At 41.1% G+C, this 20,410-nt stretch overlaps 1 protein-coding gene across 3 annotated transcripts in view; it reads right to left on the bottom strand.

The window, feature by feature from the left end:
- Positions 1–12,086: 12,086 nt before the first annotated feature.
- LOC148415637 (uncharacterized) overlaps positions 12,087–20,410 on the bottom strand; it is a 68,960-nt gene continuing 60,636 nt past the window's right edge. For 2 of the 3 annotated variants that reach the window (XR_015867296.1, XR_015867295.1), the window contains 2 exons: positions 19,490–19,628; positions 15,321–17,934 (listed from right to left, as the gene is read on the bottom strand). The gene's annotated coding sequence lies outside the window, so the exon portion shown is untranslated. Of the gene's footprint in view, positions 12,121–15,320; positions 17,935–19,489; positions 19,629–20,410 lie in introns of those variants that run through there. The other variant, XM_088428377.1, reaches the window with a different exon arrangement.

Genomic DNA, 20,410 nt, shown 5'->3' on the forward strand with positions numbered 1-20,410 from the left:
TGCATTTAGTCTGGATAGAGCCCTGTTTAAAATAAATGAATAATATATATATATATATATATATATATATATATATATATATATATATATATATATATATATATATATATACATATATATATATAGTTTAAAAATAGTTTAAAAATAAATAAATAAGAAATAAATGAATAAATAAATAACTAAATATACATATATATATATATATATATATACATATATATATATATATATATATATATATATATATATATATATAGTTTAAAAATAAATAAATAAGAAATAAATAAATAAATAAATAAATATACATATACATACATATATATATATATATATATATATATATATATAGTTTAAAAATAGTTTAAAAATAAATAAATAATAAATAAATAACTAAATAACTAAATATACATATACATATATATATATATATATATAAATATATATATATATATATATATATATATATATATATATATATATATATATATATATATATATATATATATATATATATATATATATATATATATATATATAGATGAAACATACCTACTTTTTAGTATTTTATGCTAGCGCTAAAATGGTGGGAACGTTTTTTTATGCCGATTTAAAGCGGTATATTAATGAAATAGAGAGGCAAGAGAATGCATCCCTGTGGAACCCCACACATCATAATCATGTTCTATTTGACATCATTTAATAGTGATGGGGTTTAAAAAAGTGTTAAAAGTCATTTTATTGATATTTAAAATCAAAACTAACTGTGACAGTATGACTCACCTCTATGGGAAATGTTTACTAACGCTGACCCCGAGACTTGGTAGGATTCCCCCTAAATAAAAAAAAAAACAAATAAAAATCAAACAAAAAAGTTGTAAAAACCATAAGTGAACAAGGCACACGCTGTACAAAAACATCTTCGCTTAAGAGCTGAGCGTGATCATCTAAGCCATGTAAAGATTCATCTATTTTCGCCGGCTCGTCGATTGTCATGCTAATAATTGTAGTGAATGGCAGAGAATGATTTTTAGCGCTTTGGGAAAACCCCTTAAAGTGGTGAATTGTTGCCTGCGCTCCATCCAAACCACTTCAATGGGAAATCGTAAAGACATGAAAGCATAAAAAATTAAAACGCCATCAGTCAAGAGACATTCACAAAGTGGGGATTTTTTTTTCACTCGTGGACAAAATGAAGAGGTCACCAACACGTGAGCGACTTTTTTTTTTTTCAAATCGGTTACAAAGCCGATCGAACAAACAAACAAACGGAAAAAAGGCGATCGGTGGCGAGTTTGGAGAAAACGCAGACGTCTCTCTCGCCTTCTTGCTTCAAATCAAGGGCGGCTTTTGTAAAACACGGCTCGGCGAAAACACTCTTGACCGCCGAGTGATTTCGTTTGGCACCCAAGTGCAAATTCTGAGGAAAAGAATCAACAAAGAAAACATGTTGACACGAGCGCCGTATTTTTTTCCACAATCGCAGCTGCGGATGTACAACACGTATTTAAGTGCTGGGGGTGGGATTTAGTATTTGCTGGGTTGCGCTCCATGTTTCATCAATCACAGGAATTTGCGATAGAAAGCAGGAGCACATGCAATATCGCTTAAATTACGTACAGTACATCGATTCCGGTTGTTCTCAAAATTTTGACACAGAAGGCCTTATTTTCCTTGATCACAAAGTGCAATCCTAATCTTGTAGTGGTTTTTGTAGGCAGGAATATTTACAAAAGGGCTTTTGCGGAGTTGTGGGTGTGAACACAAGTTGTACTTCTTAAAAGTGGTCCTGGTCTTGAAATCACTTTTGGCTCATCTTAGAATCGAAGGCATTTTTACTCAGACACTCTCGGACAAGGCGGACATGAGATTTTGGATCAAGGTTGGATGAGAGCAGGACTGTACTACTTGGATCGCTAAGATGATGCTTTTTTAGTATTGCCTGATTAGATTTGAGATTTCTTTCATTGTAACCTTAATCGGAACCAATCTCCAAAAATTTTTATCTAGTTTCAGTCCAAAAGTCTTAAGTCTTTTTTTGGTCCTAACCGTAAAAGTCTTGGCCGTCTCGTTCTAACAGCAAAAGTCTTGGTTGCCTCGTTCCAGACCGCAAAGGTTTTGGTGGTCTCGTTCTAGACCTAGGTCTTGGTCTTGCCTTGATCTTGTCTCGGTCTAGACTTCGGAAAATCTTGGTGTATAGTCTGTTTCAACTTCCAAAAATCCTGGTCTTATCCTGATCAAGACTTTCAAATGTCTTGGTCCTAACCCGCAAAAGTCCTGGTCTTTTTTTTGGTCCTAACCGTAAAAGTCTTGGCCGTCTCGTTCTAACAGCAAAAGTCTTGGTTGCCTCGTTCCAGACCGCAAAGGTTTTGGTGGTCTCGTTCTAGACCTAGGTCTTACCTTGACCTTGTCTCGGTCTAGACTTCGGAAAATCTTGGTGTATAGTCTGTTTCAACTTCCAAAAATCCTGGTCTTATCCTGATCAAGACTTTCAAATGTCTTGGTCCTAACCCGCAAATGTCCTGGTCTTTTCTCTGCCTTCTAGATTTCAAATGTCTCAGTCATGCCTTGGTCCAGAACTCCAAAAGTCTTGTCTCGGTCCACTCTTGTCTTGATGTTTTGAACTCGGTTTGTTTGAACTCGGTTAAAATCCTAGCAAATACACCTGACGGTCTTGACTACGTTTATAACCGGGAAACGTGAGACGGTGCAAGGAAAAACAAGGAGCCAGGAAAGAGGACCATATGGACGACGCAGATTCAAATCCGGAGCGTTGAGTCAAGCAGAAAACGATTCAAAGCCGACCTCCACCTTCCACTGTTCTTAGAAGACCGTCAAGCGAGCGGACCGATTGAATTCCCCACTGGAGGCGCAGCGGCGGGCGAGGCAGGAAGCTGCCAGCCATCTTGGAGATTACTTCAGCTTCCCCTGGGCGGCGTGCACTCCCCGCGACCCCCGTGACCTTCCTCCTCCCCGGCACGTATGGCATACACGCCGTAGGCCGAGCGGCGTGCCAGCTGGCCCTGCGACCCGCGCACACACGCACGCAGGCGCTAAATCATTCCATTCAAAAACAATATGGGCTTTCCTGGCACAGGATTGGAATGCTGAAGCGTTTAGCAGACACAACACAGTCACAAATTCATATGTCAATATTTTATCCATAAGGCTTTACTCAAGTACCCCCCGAGCCCCCTTCGTTTCCCAGCCCCCCGCCCGCACCCCCCTGAACAAATTGTGGCAGTAATTTTCCTCTCTCTCTGGGTTTTATGAGGCGTAATGTGAAGCACCTGTAGCCACAAGAGAGGCCAGAAATCACTCACACGAACACGCAAACACACACACCTGACACCGGGGAGGGTCGCGAGCGAACCTCATTCCAAAGCGAAGACCGCGTCGCTTACGTGACGACCGTCTTTGGGGCGGCGGGATTACAGTAATTGTTAGGAATCGATAACGTCACCGTGAAAGCGGAGTCTGCCTTTGTAGCCCCGGGCACTTTCGCTTTGAAGGCCAAAACGTTCGACATGTCTAAAGTGACCCAGCAGCAGGTGCATAAATCCTCAATGAACTCAGGCCCTTTGGATGACTCGACATCAATGTGGTATAGCTATCAGCCCTCCCCAGGGGGGCGCATTCTTAAAAACTTACAATACGTCTTTTTCCGGACTTATCGGCTTTTTTTTCTTGATGGATTGGCATACGGCTAAGAACGGACGTAAATGTTTCCTCAAGGATGAATTCTGATGGTTTTTTGGATGACAATTGGCGCGAGACGGTTGGACCGCCTTCTGAAAGCATCAATATCAAATTTAGGGGAATGTGAAGGATGAGGTAAGAAGAAGAAGATCCAATGAAATACAATGTATCGAGAAAAAAGTCTTTACACAAGCAATAATTCTCATTTTTGATTCAAAACGTAGGAGGGTGTTTCCTTGTTTGAATGCTGCGAATCTGGTGTGTTCAGCTAAAAAAAAAATGTTATAAGGAAAAACTGAAAACATTGATCTATGCTTAGATTTTTTTCCCAGTCAATTATATTGGTTTAACTGGGAGAAAGTTGATATACCGTATTTTCCGCACTATAAGGCGCGCCGGATTATAAGCCGCACCCTCAATTAATGACATATTTTCAAACCTTTTCCATATATAAGGTGCACTGGATTATAAGGCGCACCCTCAATTAATGACATATTTTCAAACTTTTTCAATCACAATATAGTAATACTCAAAGTACTAACAATAATAACTCAAATAATAACTCTAAACTCTCAATAGGATAATAACTTAATGTCAATATGAGCAACCTTGTTCAACTGTAAACACACAGAAGAAACAGGTAAAGCTTCCTTTATCATTTCGTTCCCCATCTACGAATCCTAGTCTCTATACTGATCCATATATAAGACGCACCCGATTATAAGGCGCACCATCAGCTTTTAATTTTTTTTTAAGGCTTTTAGGTGCGCCTTATAGTGCGGAAAATACGGTAATTCCAGTGAATCAACAATAAACCTTTTGGAATACAAACATGGTACATACAAAACGCAGATGTTTGTCACAAGGCCCACACACTCTTCCAGTGAACACTTGACACTGAAAATGTGTGTCATGTGTGACCACATGTAACATCGCAACACTCAGCTTGCAGTGAAAGCAAGAGGTCATCCACCATCTGACCTCCACTTTCGGGGTCATCTGTTTTCGATTACCGCAGGCCGTAGACCTCGTGCGGATTCTGTTTACGGCGTCTGAGTCACCCATTTTGGATGTGAATGCACTGTTTTTTAATATTTATATTCGCATCGACTCACTTGCCAATGAACCCCGGTAACGAGCTAACCTTTCGACCTGCTCCCCGCATCCCAAAATGGGCCGCAATGTCACACTGTAAAAATAATGGCAAATGCTGGGATTATTTTTAGAAGACCGCGATGTGGTTTCGAGACCACTTTAATTACCAAAGAGAAGACTCGTGAGGAAAAGTGAGGAGTTAGTCCTATTTAATTTGGCTAATTAAAGCAGGGCCCGCTACCACAGTTGCACCGCACATGGCAGAAACTTTTTGCGCAGGGCATGCTTTACGACCGGGTTGCAAAAGTGCAAGGATGCGCTTTTTTTTTTTTTTTTTTTTTCCCCTCCACGCTGTTTAATCACTATTCTCTGTTGGAAATGTTCACACATGGCACCGAGCTCCCGCAGTGACCCGACTAAATATATCAACGCGCACCAGTCAAAACCCACGTGTCATTAAAACTGAAATAAATACAGGTTGATTTCCAACTGTGTAATTCATACCGCAGAACAAAAATATAAACAAGTTGTGTAACAAAAACAATTTGATTTGGAAAATCCGTTTTGATTTAAAAGGCATGAGCGCATCGAATGTTAAAAGGGTCGTAACATGAAAAGTCGACTTTGTGGGGCTTTTAACTAAGTGTGCTGATGACGACAGTTGCAAGACATGAGCAGTTTGCAACTACCCCAAGCTTCCCCTCAACGTATGAGACTGACAGACTGTCCGTCTGTCTGTCACAGAGGATTGCGGATTGCACTGTAACTGTAGAACCCCAGACATGGCGTTAAGTGTAAGAACGAAAACAATCAAAAGAATTCAAATGAGTGCAGACAGAAGTAGACCAGCGCCTGACGAATGACGGACCAGAAAAAGAAAGTAACGTTTCGCACTCTTGTGGTGGCGGAAGGTTGGGCAAAAATACACCAACAGACCAACAATTACAATTTCGTCTGGCTTGAAAAGCTGACAAACCGACGGTGAAAAAAAGGGGGCGGGGCTCTGACAAATGTCGAACCAGAAAAAAAAAGTTTCCCAGCTCCTTATCAACGATTTTTAGTTTTGTTTGGGTTCCGGAAATGAGGATAGATTTTGCGTCGAGCCGGAGACGTAAACAGCAACGTTTCATTTATTAGCTACAACGTTTTACTGTAGAAATGGCCAAAATGTGTGTTTGGGAGCACACAACCAGACAATTAGCATCAGTAGTAAATAATTCACCTGCGGGCGGAACTATTGTCATGAGTACTTAGTTCCCATGGGGACTGACTTGTCAGGAGGAATGCGTGTTACTGAGAGCGGTGTATTGATGCAGTTTTGCATTTAATGTCAGCAAAATGTCTGTTTTTGGCCCCGTTATTCCCGCTGTTGGAACAGACTCCATCAGCTGCGAGCCTCGTGAGGACGAGCGCTCAAGACCATGGCGTGGCCCGCCGTCATTGAGCTACGTCATTAAGGGGGCAAGGCAGCCACACGGTTACAGGTGCGGTCTCTGTGTTTTACTTCCCGGTTAGAAATTTCGGTACCAAAAAAACGAATATTTGATCATAAATTAAACCGCCAATGTGCCAAGTGTAGAATTAATGAACGGGTCGTCTGGAATACGATTTTTAGACTCGCGTGCTTCTCGTCCCACCTGGTGTGCTCGCGGAGCGTGTGCTTTTCTTCACTATCTGAAGTTGTGGCAGGCAGTGTGATCCTGGGCCAATTTGCGGAGACACGCTGCAGGGCAACACTTTTGTTTGTTTGAAATAGAAATGCCTGCTCCTCTTCATCTTCTCTTCCAGATACCACCAAAACCCACAGTGGTGATTTCCCTCACTGATTTATTACTGCGGATCAATTGCCGAGTGAGCGGAATGTTTGCGTCGTAGTGGGGTTGCCATCTGCAAGGGGAAAGTTCTCCGCATTGAAGCTTCAATGTAGCGACATAAAAAAAAAATCCTATCAGCATAAGGAGTTCTTTTTAAGCATACTGTATATACAGTCTGTGTGTATGTGCTGTCCCCGCATTGTCTCTTGTCTTCATCTGCAACTCTTTAATCAACGCTATTTGACAGCAATGTGTGCCCACCCATGTCGCTCTGCCGTCTATTTTCAAAAGAATCACAATCTCCATGTACGTGTGTGAATGTGTGTGAGCATGTGTGTTCTTGGTTGGGATCGCTACATATGTGTGCGCGTGTGTGTCTTGTGTTAAATGCTGAAAGTTTATGTTGGGAACAGTATGGATTAAAAAAACAGGACCGCAATTCTCATAAGAACGTGTATGTGTGTATAAATTAAGCGAGTGTTCGCTTGTTTTTTGCGGTTAATGGGGACCGGAAAACCACAGAAATTGTGCAATATAGAATTTGCCCCCATACATAAATTAAGTGTATGAAATTTGGTTAATAAAGCCTTGCCTTTCTTTCGTATGCCCAGTGATTTCTGAATTGTAGTACGGCGGCTCAACAGGCATTGCATGTTTTCTTAAAGGGCCAGCCTCAGCCTTTGCTGTCTCACAGTCATTTCCTCATGCATCCACTCACACCCTACCCCTCCCACACATATACGTCTCTGCGAAGCTCTGTCATTCACGGCCACAAGCGCACTGCTTGTAGGAGTCATGAAGAGTTGTTGCCAAAACACCCTTCAATAACGCCATGACTGTGCAGATGTAAAATGATGAACAGTTTTAACAAAAAGTGCCTTCATTTGCGGCTGAACAAGATCGAGTATCAACAGGCTGTTAGACAGCTTCAGATTGCGTCTGAACAAGATCGAGTATTAACAGGCTGTTATATCATGTAATACGTTAAAAAACTGTATCCCTAAACCTGTATCCGTTTTAGCTTTAACAAAAGAAAAAAATCAATTTAATCAACTTTCAACTTCTGTTGAGTTTTTACAGCGTTTACTCAGGTTACAGCTTAATCTAAAACAGAAAAAAACAAATTCTAATTTTATTGCAATTACACTTTACATGACAAAAACAAAGCCTTTTTCCTGGGGTCATCCGCGCATCACCTCGCAAAACTAGCGGCTTAGCATCAGCGGCTCATAAAAGCCGTCCGTCGGTTCCGGCTGCATCACATGAAGATCTTTAGGCTTTTTGGGTCTCCCGCAGGAACGTTCACGTAAGAGAGTGTGACACTCAGATGAGGAAACACATAACGATCGGATAATCATTCGAGTGTGACCCGTGTCACAGAGGAACATTTAATCCCCCATTTGGCGCGAAACCCTTCTTGAAAACATTCAGCATTGGCTGCCTTCACTCTGGCGGTTTCTCGCTTCAAATAATTCGCATTTGTATTGTTTTGATGATTAACAAATAAGCCACGTCTGGTCGAATTAGCCGGAATGCTAAGCATGCCATGAACCCGCCCGCTAACGTCACGAGATGGTACATAACGGAGGAATTTTTTTTAAGTCCTCGTTTGTTGTGTCACAAAGGTAATAACTCTCTTTTATGTTGATTTTTGAGGTCACTGCGGCTTGCGGCGGAGAGAGCGGCAGCCTTCTTCATTTGAGTGGATGGCGAAGTATTTATTCATTAAATATGATCTAAAAACAGTTGCAGATGAGACGCTGGCAAACAAAGTCATGACATTGGCAAGGCTACGCTAACGTGAACATAAGTTCTTCAGGCGTTCAAAATTTACAGTGTAACTTAAAGTAACATTTACAGTTTTATTAAATCTTGTCACAAAAACACGTGTCAAGATTGAAAATATATAATTACGACAAATATGAATGAAGCTATTTTTGTCTTTGGATGCACACCATGGCCGCTCTTTGCAGAGGATAAAGAATATATGCCTGGATGTATTGTTCTAACATTTGTGTTAAAATATCTTCAATTACAGCAAAACCAATGCTACTAATTAGCTTAGCTAAGGTTTTTTTTGGATTCTTATTACCACTGGGCAAAGCGATGCTAAATTCAAATATGTGATTATTTTTGTTTTGTAATAACCGGGATAATAAGCTTCAACTTTGATTGGCAATAAACAAATTGGGGGTTACAAATAGCCCCCGTGGGTCCGTAAGTGCATGTGAAGGGTATGTTGGTAATTAACAACAAGAAGAACAGCAATTTTCGAAATTAAGAGCAAATTAATTGGATCATGAAGCATCTTATTGCTTATAAAACAGATTACTGTATTTTGATGTGATCTGTCTTCTGGAGACATATATGACTCAAGCTACCAACGTAGTTCCAAAATTCAGTAAATGAGAAACGGATGGCATCGCACTCCTTTAAGTCTTTTTGTTTTAATATCAAAACATGTTCTCCACTGATTAGATCAATTTGACCCTCTAGTTTTTTTGGGACAAATTGGGTTATTTTTACCCCAATTTTTTTTTGTTGACTTACTTTAACATCATGGACAACTATTAAGTCTTTAAAAAATCTTCATTTTTAAAGATATTTGGGTCAAAAATAATACAATAAAGGGTCCTCTTGGGTGTATTTAACCTAGTCCTTAAATAGTGGGGCCCCATTTTTTAAAAAAAAATTCAGTCATTTTGATACCCTTTTTCGGTTTTAGACTAACCTGTATAAGCGCTGTAAAAAAGTAGTTAACAATTGTTGAAAGTGGATTTATATTTCTTTTGTTAATGTTAAAAAGGGGTCTTTTTTTGGTATTAATTATTATAATAAAGTGTTTTTATATTTATACATATGTTTTAATATTTTTATATTATATTTGTATATATTTATTATATATTTACATATTTTACATAGTATTTTATTGAATATTATAGTATTGTATTGTTGTAGATAATAATCTTATTTATAGTCAGTGTGGTGGTGGGGGATTTTTCTTTCCTGGGGGGCTTTGCAAAATATAATAACCCTCATAACCCAGTTCATTTCTCCCAAACAGTTGCGCCAACTTAAAACCTCATAGAACAACCGAAAAACTTGTACCCCATTCATTTGATCCATTATCCATTTTCCCCACGACACCGCGCGTAACGAATAAATCAATGAATTCAACGAACGATGAAATTGCATCGTAAGTATAAAACAATCCCCCAAATTTGGTCATTTTATGTCAAATCGACCCAAATAAGTTCGGCCCCGTTTTGATCCACAATTGGATTAGTTTGCTTTTTCGAGGTCGCATTCATCTCCCTTGGCAGACGACCCCCCCGATGACAATTTTCACCCGGTCTTGGCAGGGCCGCGTTTCACCGCAAGCGACTGGCTGTCTTCCCCGCGGAGGACTTTTAGGAGCTCAGCGGGCCCCTCTGATGTGGCGCTCGGGCGCAGCCTCCTGAGAAGCGTCAGGGAAGCACCCAGCGTCAGGACGCCGGCCCGGGTCTCCAGAGATGCGGAGGAGCCGAAAGCGGAGAGGCCCCGTTTGAAGTGGAAAGAAATCCGTTTTATAGCTTTTTCTTATGCGTGCCCCTCTCTCCGAGGAGAAGGATTGTCTCTGTTTTCAGGCATATAAACTTTGAGATTTTGATGATTTATAGACAAACGAAGGCAGGGAGGGAGCAGGGGGAGGGGTGCTGGCAGGGGAGGGGGGCTTCAAACATGATGCAAACCATTTGGAGAAAGGCGAGCGGAGGTTGCCAGCACAGCCTGCTCTGTTTAAACTGGAGAGGAAGTGACCGTATATACAGCATGCCAGCAAACTCCCTCGCCGGGTCCCCACAAAGTCTGACTTTCGCAAACGCACACTCGCACACATGTGCGCAGAGGTCAAACCGTGTCCACTGCTTGGAGAGCCTATTTGTTATTCTAATATTATGTTTCTTTACATCACCATCTCTGGGCCCATCGCCGTTATTATCATTATGACTGTTATTACAATGTGGAAGAAGACGGAGCGAAGAAGGGGAGGAGGAAGTGCAAAGAAGCGCCAAAGTGGGGGGAAAAAAGGAGCCAAATAGTGAAAAATGAAAGAGTGCAAAAGGGACGAGAGGAGGTCAGCGTTTTCCCTTAACGCTCGCCCAGTCAATTCATTTTATTCCGCTTTGCTTCCACCGAGAGCTTTCCAGGAGCGGAGGATGTGTGAGAGGAGCGGCGCACGTGAGTGAGAGAGGAGGTGAAGCGGACAGCCGGCTGCTAGGTGTGACCTAGCGAAGGTTAAAAAACAAAAACATTTTGCAATATTTTGATCATTTTTGGTTCATTTTGTTGAAATTTGCCATGTCGCCATCATCTGGGTGAAATTTCAGCTCCCTAGTGTTTTCTTTCGATGCTTTTTCGTTGCTGTAAATGCTATACTGAAGTAGCATTATGTTACAAATTGTAGAAATTTCTTAGATTTTTTTTTTAATGAGATCATAAAATAATCAAAGGGAAAAACACTAGGGAGCTGAAATTTCCAACAGATGATTAAAACATTAAAATTTTCAAAATGCAACGATTCTGACATTTCTATGTGATTGTAGCTAGATGAGCGAGATTTTGTGCACAAAAGTAATCACTGTCCAAAATTTGGACCATATAAAACCATTATAATTACAATTTTTGAGGTGCGTTTTAATAGGATTTTAGTCTTTGATTTTCCTGCGATTTTTGCAAGATTCTGTTGAGCGGTGGTCAAACTATGTCAGCAAACAAAAAAGTCTTTGTTGACTTGTGTTTCACCTCAAGACAGTAGGTGGCGGTAGAGAGCAGTTAATGGCTACGTCTTAAAGTGTCATCATCACGTCTACAAAGACAGACCATACCATTTTCCATTTTTTATGGGTGTTAATAAATTTAACCTACTTATGTATGGATAGAACTGATGCCACTAAACAATTTGAGGGGTTGAAGGAAAAAAAAAAAAACTTTCATTATTATGCCATTAAAAGCATTTACACAATTTGTAAAAAAAAAAAATATGCAATGTGTATCGTTTGCAAAGTGTGTTAATAAATGGTATCGCTCAGGCTGTAATGGCACATTGTCTCACATTTTGAAATGTGCCTCACCTAAAAAAAAAAAAAGACTTGTTACAAGTTACAACATAACAGCAATTTTTTTGGCTAGCTTTTGAAAAAGATCTTGTATTTATCCCTGTCTCCATTTTCTGTGGGTTCCGCATCAGCCATTCCGGGCTATGCTAAACTGCCGCACAGCGCTCTGGTGATGTCATCCTAAAAACCACCGGCGCTGCTAATTGGCTTGCCATCACCTCCTAATTGGCTCCCGTTGGCTTCCACCGGGTTGGAAAAGTCACGCTGCTTTGACGAGCAGCAGAGCTCTGCCACGGCGAAATGAAAAACTAAACATTCCAATTTCAGCTTTGCTCCAACGGCCGACTTCTTCTGAGTGGCCCATTAAGCGAAGCCCGACCGACGACCGCAGACGGAATGCCCGAGCCAAACAAGCCAAACTAGAGCAGAATGTAATGAAAACAGACAAATGCATAATTAGCAGGCAGCCATTCAATATCCCTGTGAGTAGTACACAACAACAAAACGGAACAAGAGCGATTATTCGTAATAATACCTCTTGATTAGCTTTATTAGTGATAAAAAAGTGGCGTAAACTTGAAACGTTCTTTTCTAGCGTGTGGCATGGTTAAAGAACTGCTCCGATTGGCCAGAATTAACGTAGAGCGCGACTACTCCCACAGCGGCGCAGCCCTGCCTTTGCGTTCATCTGCATAACCATCAAAATCGGATTTCAACTGCCTTGTAAGCGGAGATACGCTACGCTTGATGGAGTCTCCATATTTTACTCACAGGTGGAATTACAGCTCTGAGTCGCAGCTGGAACTCAGAGAATTTTGAAGGACGTCTGATCGAAGACGCCGGAGGGGGCTGAGTTTTACGGTCGGATGAATAATTGCATATTTCTGCTCGGCGCGCGAGCAATCATAATCTTGAACGTTCCGCAGACTTCCTTCAGACTTGATGGAGGCAGCAAATGTAACAATCAAGTGGAATGACAGTAGTGTATATTTCTGCCACAAATACAAATGGAATTGATGTGATGATATGTGAGCTCAGATTTATAATACCCGTACTTTTTTTCAGCAGATCAATTCGCCGCAAATAAATTGGGTGTTTCTGAGTTCTGCAGTGACAATGGAACTAAAGGGGCGCCAAAAAGAGGGCTTTTTGATGATTATTTTTTTTAAACAATGCAATTTTGATCAAACATTGGAATGACCTGCAACTTGGGTCAATTTGACCCAAATCTGGGGTGTTGTGTATTAAACAACCCGCATTTCTGGGTTGTTTGATACAAGGAGTTGTTTTTTTAAAATAACATCATTTTCTCCCGGGATTTGACTGAACTTTGGTTAGTTTTGATGACGATGATTGGGGCGTTATGGGATGATCAACCCAACTTTCTGGGTAATTTTGTACAAAAAAATTGTGGGTTGTCTATTAAGCAACATAATTGTATGTTAGTTTTATGCAAAAAATTAGCCCCAATTTTGGCCCCAAAATTGGAAAGAACTGCCACTTCAATCAGTTTGGAGTTTTATATATAAAAAAGAAAGAAACAAAAAAAGAAAAACAAAACCTTCTGAGTTGTGTTGTGCAAATTATGGGTTGTTCTTGTAAACAACACAATTTCACAAAAAAAACTGACTTAATATTGGGTCAATTTGACCAAAATCTTGTTGTGGAAGAAAATCTATTCCCAAGTGGGCCGGACCAATAAAATCATGGTATATAATTGGGAAACTTTAAAAACGTCAAATGTATTAGTATTTTTTACTACTGTCCAAAACAGTAAAAGCACAACATCGCTATTAATCATAAAAAATTAACATTACTAATAATCATAAAACATTCCTGTTTTCTTTTATAAAAAAATTCTGCTCATTTTTATACTTTGCAAAATCATCTCGCGGGCCAGATTATACCCATTTGCAGGTCAAAACTGGCCCGCCAGCCATATGTTTGACACCCAGGTTTAGACAAACCTTTAACCTGTATAAATGCTGTTAAAAAGTCGTTTTTTTTCCAAGTTTTTTTTATTGCTTTTTCCTTGTTTCAACATTAAAAAGGATACCGTTTCAGGTATACAATTTTAATAGATAATAATCTTACTTGAATCTTATTTAGTTGGCATGGCAAGTAGGGGTGGGGGGGGGGGGCGTGAAATGTTTTAAAATATAATTGAGAAGCCTTGCACTAAATAACTTTAAAACAACTCCTCCAGAACGCATAAGCTGTAGATTCTTCAGTATGCAAATGCTCAACCACATGCGAGTTGAAGTGCATTTATTTGTGTGTGTGTGTGTGTGTGTGTGTGTGCGCGGCGATGTTGCTGGTGGCTGGGCTTCAGGATTGTGTCTGCCGTTAATAAATGTTCCCGGGCGAGCGGGCCCGGGGAGATATATGACAAACAGAGCAAGAGCGAGAGGATAAGAAAGACGGGGAGAAGAAGGGAGGAAAAAGGGAGCGGAGGGGCAGGGGGCTGCCTTCCTTCTCGCGGGTCCCGCTATGTTTCCCATTATGTAAGCCCTGGTCACCGGCAGCATGCCAGCAGGCAAAATAAAAGAGGCTCTCTGGCTTGGCACGCCTCTTATTTTCCTATCCTCGGCTCGGGGTCAAAGAGGGGTCATGCAGCTGGACGGGGCGCTGGAAATCGGGGGGATCCGGGCCGCCTTCCAAAACCCAAAAAGACCCGAGGTTCAAGTACCAGCTGAAAGCAATCAAGGAGGGGGTAAGGGGGGAGAAATCTGGGAGTGCCACAGCTGCTCGCAGCGGCGCGGACTTCTTCCTTTTGACGCTCCCCCGTCCCAGTTTTTTTGCCCCTCGCGCACGCACGACATACTTGAGTCGTGAAGCAAGGCGTCCGCAAGGTGCCTGTGTGTGGGCGCTCGCATGTGTTTGTGAGTGTGAGCATGTGTACGCGAGGTCACCCGAAAGACGAAAAAAAAAAAAAGGGATGAAAACAATGAGCCGGCCGCGTCCAGCGCAGGCCAGGCCGCTTTGGACTCATTCCTTTTTTTTTTTTTTTTCTTTCACAGACACACATCTTGGGTGCAGGCGACTGCTGTGCATCACATCAGCCCGCCTGCACAAAATTACAAAAAAAAAAAAAAAATCAGGTGCGGCAAGGTCGTGGCATTTCATTTGAAAAGCAGTCATGAAATACCATCTTAGAGTACCAGGCAATAAAGCACTTGCCAGGATCAAATGGAGGGTAAAAAAAAAACAAAAAAAACGAATCAGATTAAAAGCAGGTGTTGTGAGTTTTCCTGCTCTGGTTTTGGTCTAATCTCCCCCCTCGGATGACACAATAAATGCCAACAAATGCAACACCATTTCCCACTGATTGCTTCCATCCTTTGGAAAGTTTCTCACTAGTCGAGCTTTTCCTTCCCTCCAGTCGCGAGACGCAGTTTCTAGCCACGGGGTAGGGGAGTTGATTGAACACTTTGATGAAGCTAAAAACAACGTGAAAACCTCACGCCATGTGATCCTCGCTCGACGGGCTGCTTGACGGACCTTCTGCTGGCCTGTCGGTGCATGCGGTACAGGAAGAAGATTACAAAAAATAAAAGGGAGAATTTTACAACGGTAAAGTAGTAGTATTAGAAAGATAATTACCATTAAGAAAAAATAATGCTTGCTCACATTTTTCTCTTTTATTATTTTCCTGATTTTTCAGTCTTCGCCACTCTAAAAATGGTTGCGTTGAAAATACAGTAATCCCTCGTTTTCCATCGTTAATCGGGACGGCATCACCCATTTTGGCCTATTTGAAAATGACGCACTTTTTGAACTGTTTTTTCCAACTTTTTGAGTGTGATTTTGTCTTCAAGGGACTGTGTGTAAGATTTAGACCATTTTTCACTACGGACAGCAGGAGGTGCTGCAGGTGCTGCATTTCCCATTGTCCGTAGCTATAATAAACATGGCCGCCTCCGGAGGAGTGCCACCCCCCATGTAATATCATTTCATGATAACTATGATTCTATTTAAATCATAATGTTGGTCATTAAGAACACATTCATTTGCAAGTTTTTGAAAATTACAATCATTTAATGCATTCATTTTTAATGAAAAACCTAAATCTCACACACTGTCAGATTCTTATTTTTTTATTTTTATTTTTTACCGATCCAGTTGATTATAATAGCAATATGACTTTTCATAGGATATCAAAATTTTGGAGCTGTTCATCAATCATAGAGTTAAATAAAACAAACAAAAACAGCTCAAGTTTAGCCTACCACATAAATGCAAAGCACCCAGCCACCACTGCTAACAATACAACAAAGATAGTATGTGTTAATTAATTAATTAATTATTCGTAAAGTGATAAAAGAAAACATTGCCATTCCTCATGGTAGTTTCAAAGGTTGCATCCATTTAGTGCATCTGTTAAAAAAAAAAAAATACCAACTGAAGCCACTTTTTGTTGTCGTACATCTATCTACCACAATAACACAATTTATCTGGATTAAAAAAAATGGTTGAAAGTCTTTCAGATTTTTTTTTGGGAGGGGGTCAAAATGAGGATAATTAGATGAATTCATTGCAAATCTTAATGAGTAATTTGTTGTTTCAAAATCTCTTGACAGCAGTGCATAAAAAAAACAAATGACATGGCCACCCTTGCAAATGAAATGCTAGTTGCGCAACGCAAATACACACTGCGACACACCAAGTGCACGTTGACTTATCTTACGTCTCCGGTCAAAAAAGTGGCAACATTTTCCCCCCGAGTGACCTTGGCCTGCAACTCCACTGTTGAAAATGAAAGGAAACTATCGATTGTACGAGCCACAATTGCAGCGCAGTCGTCCACCATTGTTGTTGTTGTGTGTGGGAAATACAATGCGTGATCTTGAATTGCATACTTCCATTTCACGCCGTGACAATAAGGCTTGCGGTCGCTCTCTGAAAGGCGCTTTGCGCATCGAGGGCCTCCAAAATGTTGTTTCCGTCGCGGCCGTAGAACTTGGCAATATTGTGAGTTGCTTAACCCTTGTGCAGTACTGTGTCCATTCTTTGGAAACATTTTTCCACATTCTACTTGCAGTATTTTAGCCAAGGAATGGCACACTCCTGGCAGCGTGATGACTGAGTGGTCCTGTCAAACTTTGACATGATGTCACCATCTGGTTGAAATTTCAGCTCCCTCGTGTCTATTCTGACCATTTTGGGGTCAAATTCCTTCATGTCATTCTTGCGTGTATTTTAGCCAAGGGATGGTACATTACCAGATGTTTGATAACTAAGTGGTCCTGCCATTTTGAACTTTGACATGATATCATCATCTGGATGAAATTTCAGCTCCCTCGTGTCTATTCTGACCATTTTGGGGTCAAATTCCTTTATGTCATTCTTGCGTATATTTTAGCCAAGGGATGGTACATTACCGGATGTTTGATAACTAAGTGGTTCTGCCATTTCAAACTTTGACATGATATCATCATCTGGGTGAAATTTCAGCTCCCTAGCATCTATTCTCATCATTTTGGGGTCAAATTCCTCCACGTCATTCTTACATATATATTACCCATGGTATGGCGCACTACTGGAAGTTTGATAACTAACTAACTAACTTTGACAAGATGATCACCATCTGGGTGAAATTTCAGCACCTGAGTGTCTATTTTGACTATTTTTGGGGCCCATTCTTCCACATCATTCTCACAGTATTTTAGCAAAGGGATGGAACAAGTATGATAACTCAGTGGTTCAGCCATTTCAAACTTAGACATGACGTCCTCATCTGGGTGAAATTTCAGCTCGCTAGCGTCTTCTTTCAATACTTTCCTTCTGGTATAAAATGACTTTCATGTAAAGGATTGCACAGAAGACCGCACAAGGGTTAAAAGCCAACCCCGCTGTGAAACCTTGCTGTTGTTTACCCGCACACATATATACAAAAACGCGTGTAAAATAACGACTTCTGCAATTGAGCGCCCTCGTCGCTCAGTGCACTATTCACCTCATAATGATGTGGACACGCTGCAGCAGGGCCATTAGGCTTTTGTGTAAGCATTCATGATGTCTCGTGAAAGTCCATTATGTGTTGTTTAATGGGAGCAGCAGATCCTTTCCTGGCCCGCTGCTGCTGTTGCTGCGTTTCCTCCGAGTTGGCACTTTGAGAATCCGCCATGCGTGCAACTGCTGTTATCATCTGGATTCCCAGCGCTGCGCTCTGGACTTGCTCAACTCGTGCCCTGGGACGGTCCAGACACTGTAGGGGGGTGGTGGAGGAATAGCTGGGGGGAGGAGAAGGAAATAGACAGTGGGGTAAAGCAGTAATTCTCAAGCTTTTGGCTAGAATGTAACCCCCAGCATGACTCACGACAAAGTGGAAAAAAAAAAGTTAACAAAATAAAAGCAGACAACATTTTGCAAAATCCCACTATTTAACAAATGGGTTGCTTCATGTTCCAATAAATTTGCTCTTAATTTGAAACACAAATTTGAATATTAGGGTAATGATGGTGCATTTTTATATCCGTCGTAGTCTTACTTACTGTAATTACCGTAATGGGACGAGGTCTGATACAACTAATATCGCCTTGTTAGCTGAAGTTATTTGGGCATTGTTTTCAATAAGAGAAGCGAGCAGACTGAACCACTGTCCGAGTCCATTCTTGATCACACGCAGGAATATTACGAAATGGAAAGGATCGTGTAAAGGTTATGATGTCTCCAGCTGATTCAATTACAGTAAGAACGCCAAGGTATGGACAAGTGTTCACCGGTTAGAGAACACGGTAAGGTATTCAATTGGACCTGTTTTTAATTGTGGTATTTTGGCATGTACACACAATCATAAATTTGGTGGAACATGGATGGTGCGCAACTTTGGATATTAATGGCAAAGTGAACTCGAGCTGCGTCGTGAGGAAAAGGAAAATCAACTGCTTGGAGCGCATTCAACGATAAGATGGTGAGGCATTCAATGATCGCTCACAATGTGGGAAATCGGAAACACACTTTACTTCACCCGCAACACATATATATATAAAACTTACAGATATGAACACGAATTTTGCAAAAGATTAACTTTATTTTGTTTTGCTATAGTTTTTATGTTGTTGTCAAACTCTTGCTGCAACGGTAATACAGCATAATACCAGAATTATATAGAAAAAAAACTGAATTTCACTAAAAATAAGGGTGCGTCCTCGACATAAGTTTGGGGAATTACGGTACTTTCTGAAAGTATTTGGGGAAAAACGTCGCGAACTAGTGCGAATGATGATGGCTGTTTAGAGTTTCAAAAAAATATGTGGCCATTAAGGGGTCCCTTGACCCAAGATGTTTGAGAACCCCCCCCGAGGAAACCATAGAGACAATTGAGCTGTGAAGCAGACACAAAAGATCACACACAAACATGCATGTCATGCGCGGCTCCAAACAGAGGAGGCGGTTGGTTGGAGGGGGGGTCTCTTGCCGATAAGGCCCCGGAGGAGACGCGCGTCGGCTTTGAGTGACGGAAGGAGCGAGCGGGGCTGGCTGTCGTCAGGCCGGCCCAGAGCAGGAAGCGCGCTGGGGATCGGGCGGCCATGTGGCAGGATGTTATGGATTTCTAATTAGAGTCATTCATCTGTCAGCGGCCGCCATGCCGCCGCTTTCACTTCAGCCTTTCTCCGGGCGCCGCTTCACACTCTCATGCGCGCACAATTTCCAATCGCTAGTTTGCGCTAGCTTGCGCCGACACTTGACCATTCGGTGGCTGTGATTCGAAACTTTTCCCACCAAAAGTTACAAACAATTTTCAACCGCTGGTGCATGTGACATCAAGATTATGTTTATAATTACCTTGTGATAGGCAAAGCGAGCTGTCCGGGGCATCTCAGCAAAAAATTTGGCTCCAACTCAAGTGGGACCGTTTTTTTTTTTTTTCCTAGACAGGATCAGGAATTTAAGACTTCTCAGTTTTCTGGAATGCAGCATTAGCCTGGAGGCAGAGATGCGTACGATCTGCTGTGAACATGAACACAAGGAACAGGCTGTGCCATCGGCTTGTACCACACAGCCTGTTGCTGCTAGTCTGGAAAGCATCTCATTACTACTACGACTAGCACACGCAATAATAACACATTTGTAAAATTTGAGGACATTTAGGCTTGAAAATTTACTTTTCTGATTTTCTGCTACACAGAACAGGTTGTAAATATGCGCCAATGTTAGCATTATCCCTGGAGTAGAAACTAGGTGTTTAGTTAGCTCTTTTCGCTGACCAAGAGGAGAAGCTTTCTTGTGTAAATAAGAAAGAAAAAAAGTCATTGTCTTATTCTTCTTATATGCATAACAGGGTTGCAGTAGAAGTGTTCTTGTTTGCCTGCGTCCCTGCGTCCTAGACACATGGATTTTTACAAGGATGCAGGCTTTCAAATGAACATGCGTCTATCGGACGCATCAATTTTTTAAAAATCAAAATGCGATGGATTTTGAGCACAGAAAAATATTTTGAGCGAGCAATGAAAGATTTTGAGCGCTGAAAAAGATTTTCCTTGCTCAAAATCTGTTATTGATCGCTCACGATATCCCTCTTTTTCTCACTCAACTTCTGGCTCTCTGCGCGCTCAGGTCAGCCATCAGCTTGGCACATATTACAAAAGTGTCACAAAGCCAGCCAATCAGAGCGAGCAAAAGTACACCGATTGACAATTTGGTCTCCAATTACATTGCTTGTTACATTCACCCGGAAAAAAGCAAACAAGATTGCGTGACACGGAC

Source organism: Hippichthys cyanospilos, chromosome 11 (assembly GCF_059441005.1).
Source record: "Hippichthys cyanospilos isolate Australia breed blue-spotted pipefish chromosome 11, RoL_Hcya_1.0, whole genome shotgun sequence".
In the NCBI taxonomy this organism is placed as follows: Eukaryota; Metazoa; Chordata; class Actinopteri; order Syngnathiformes; family Syngnathidae; genus Hippichthys; species Hippichthys cyanospilos.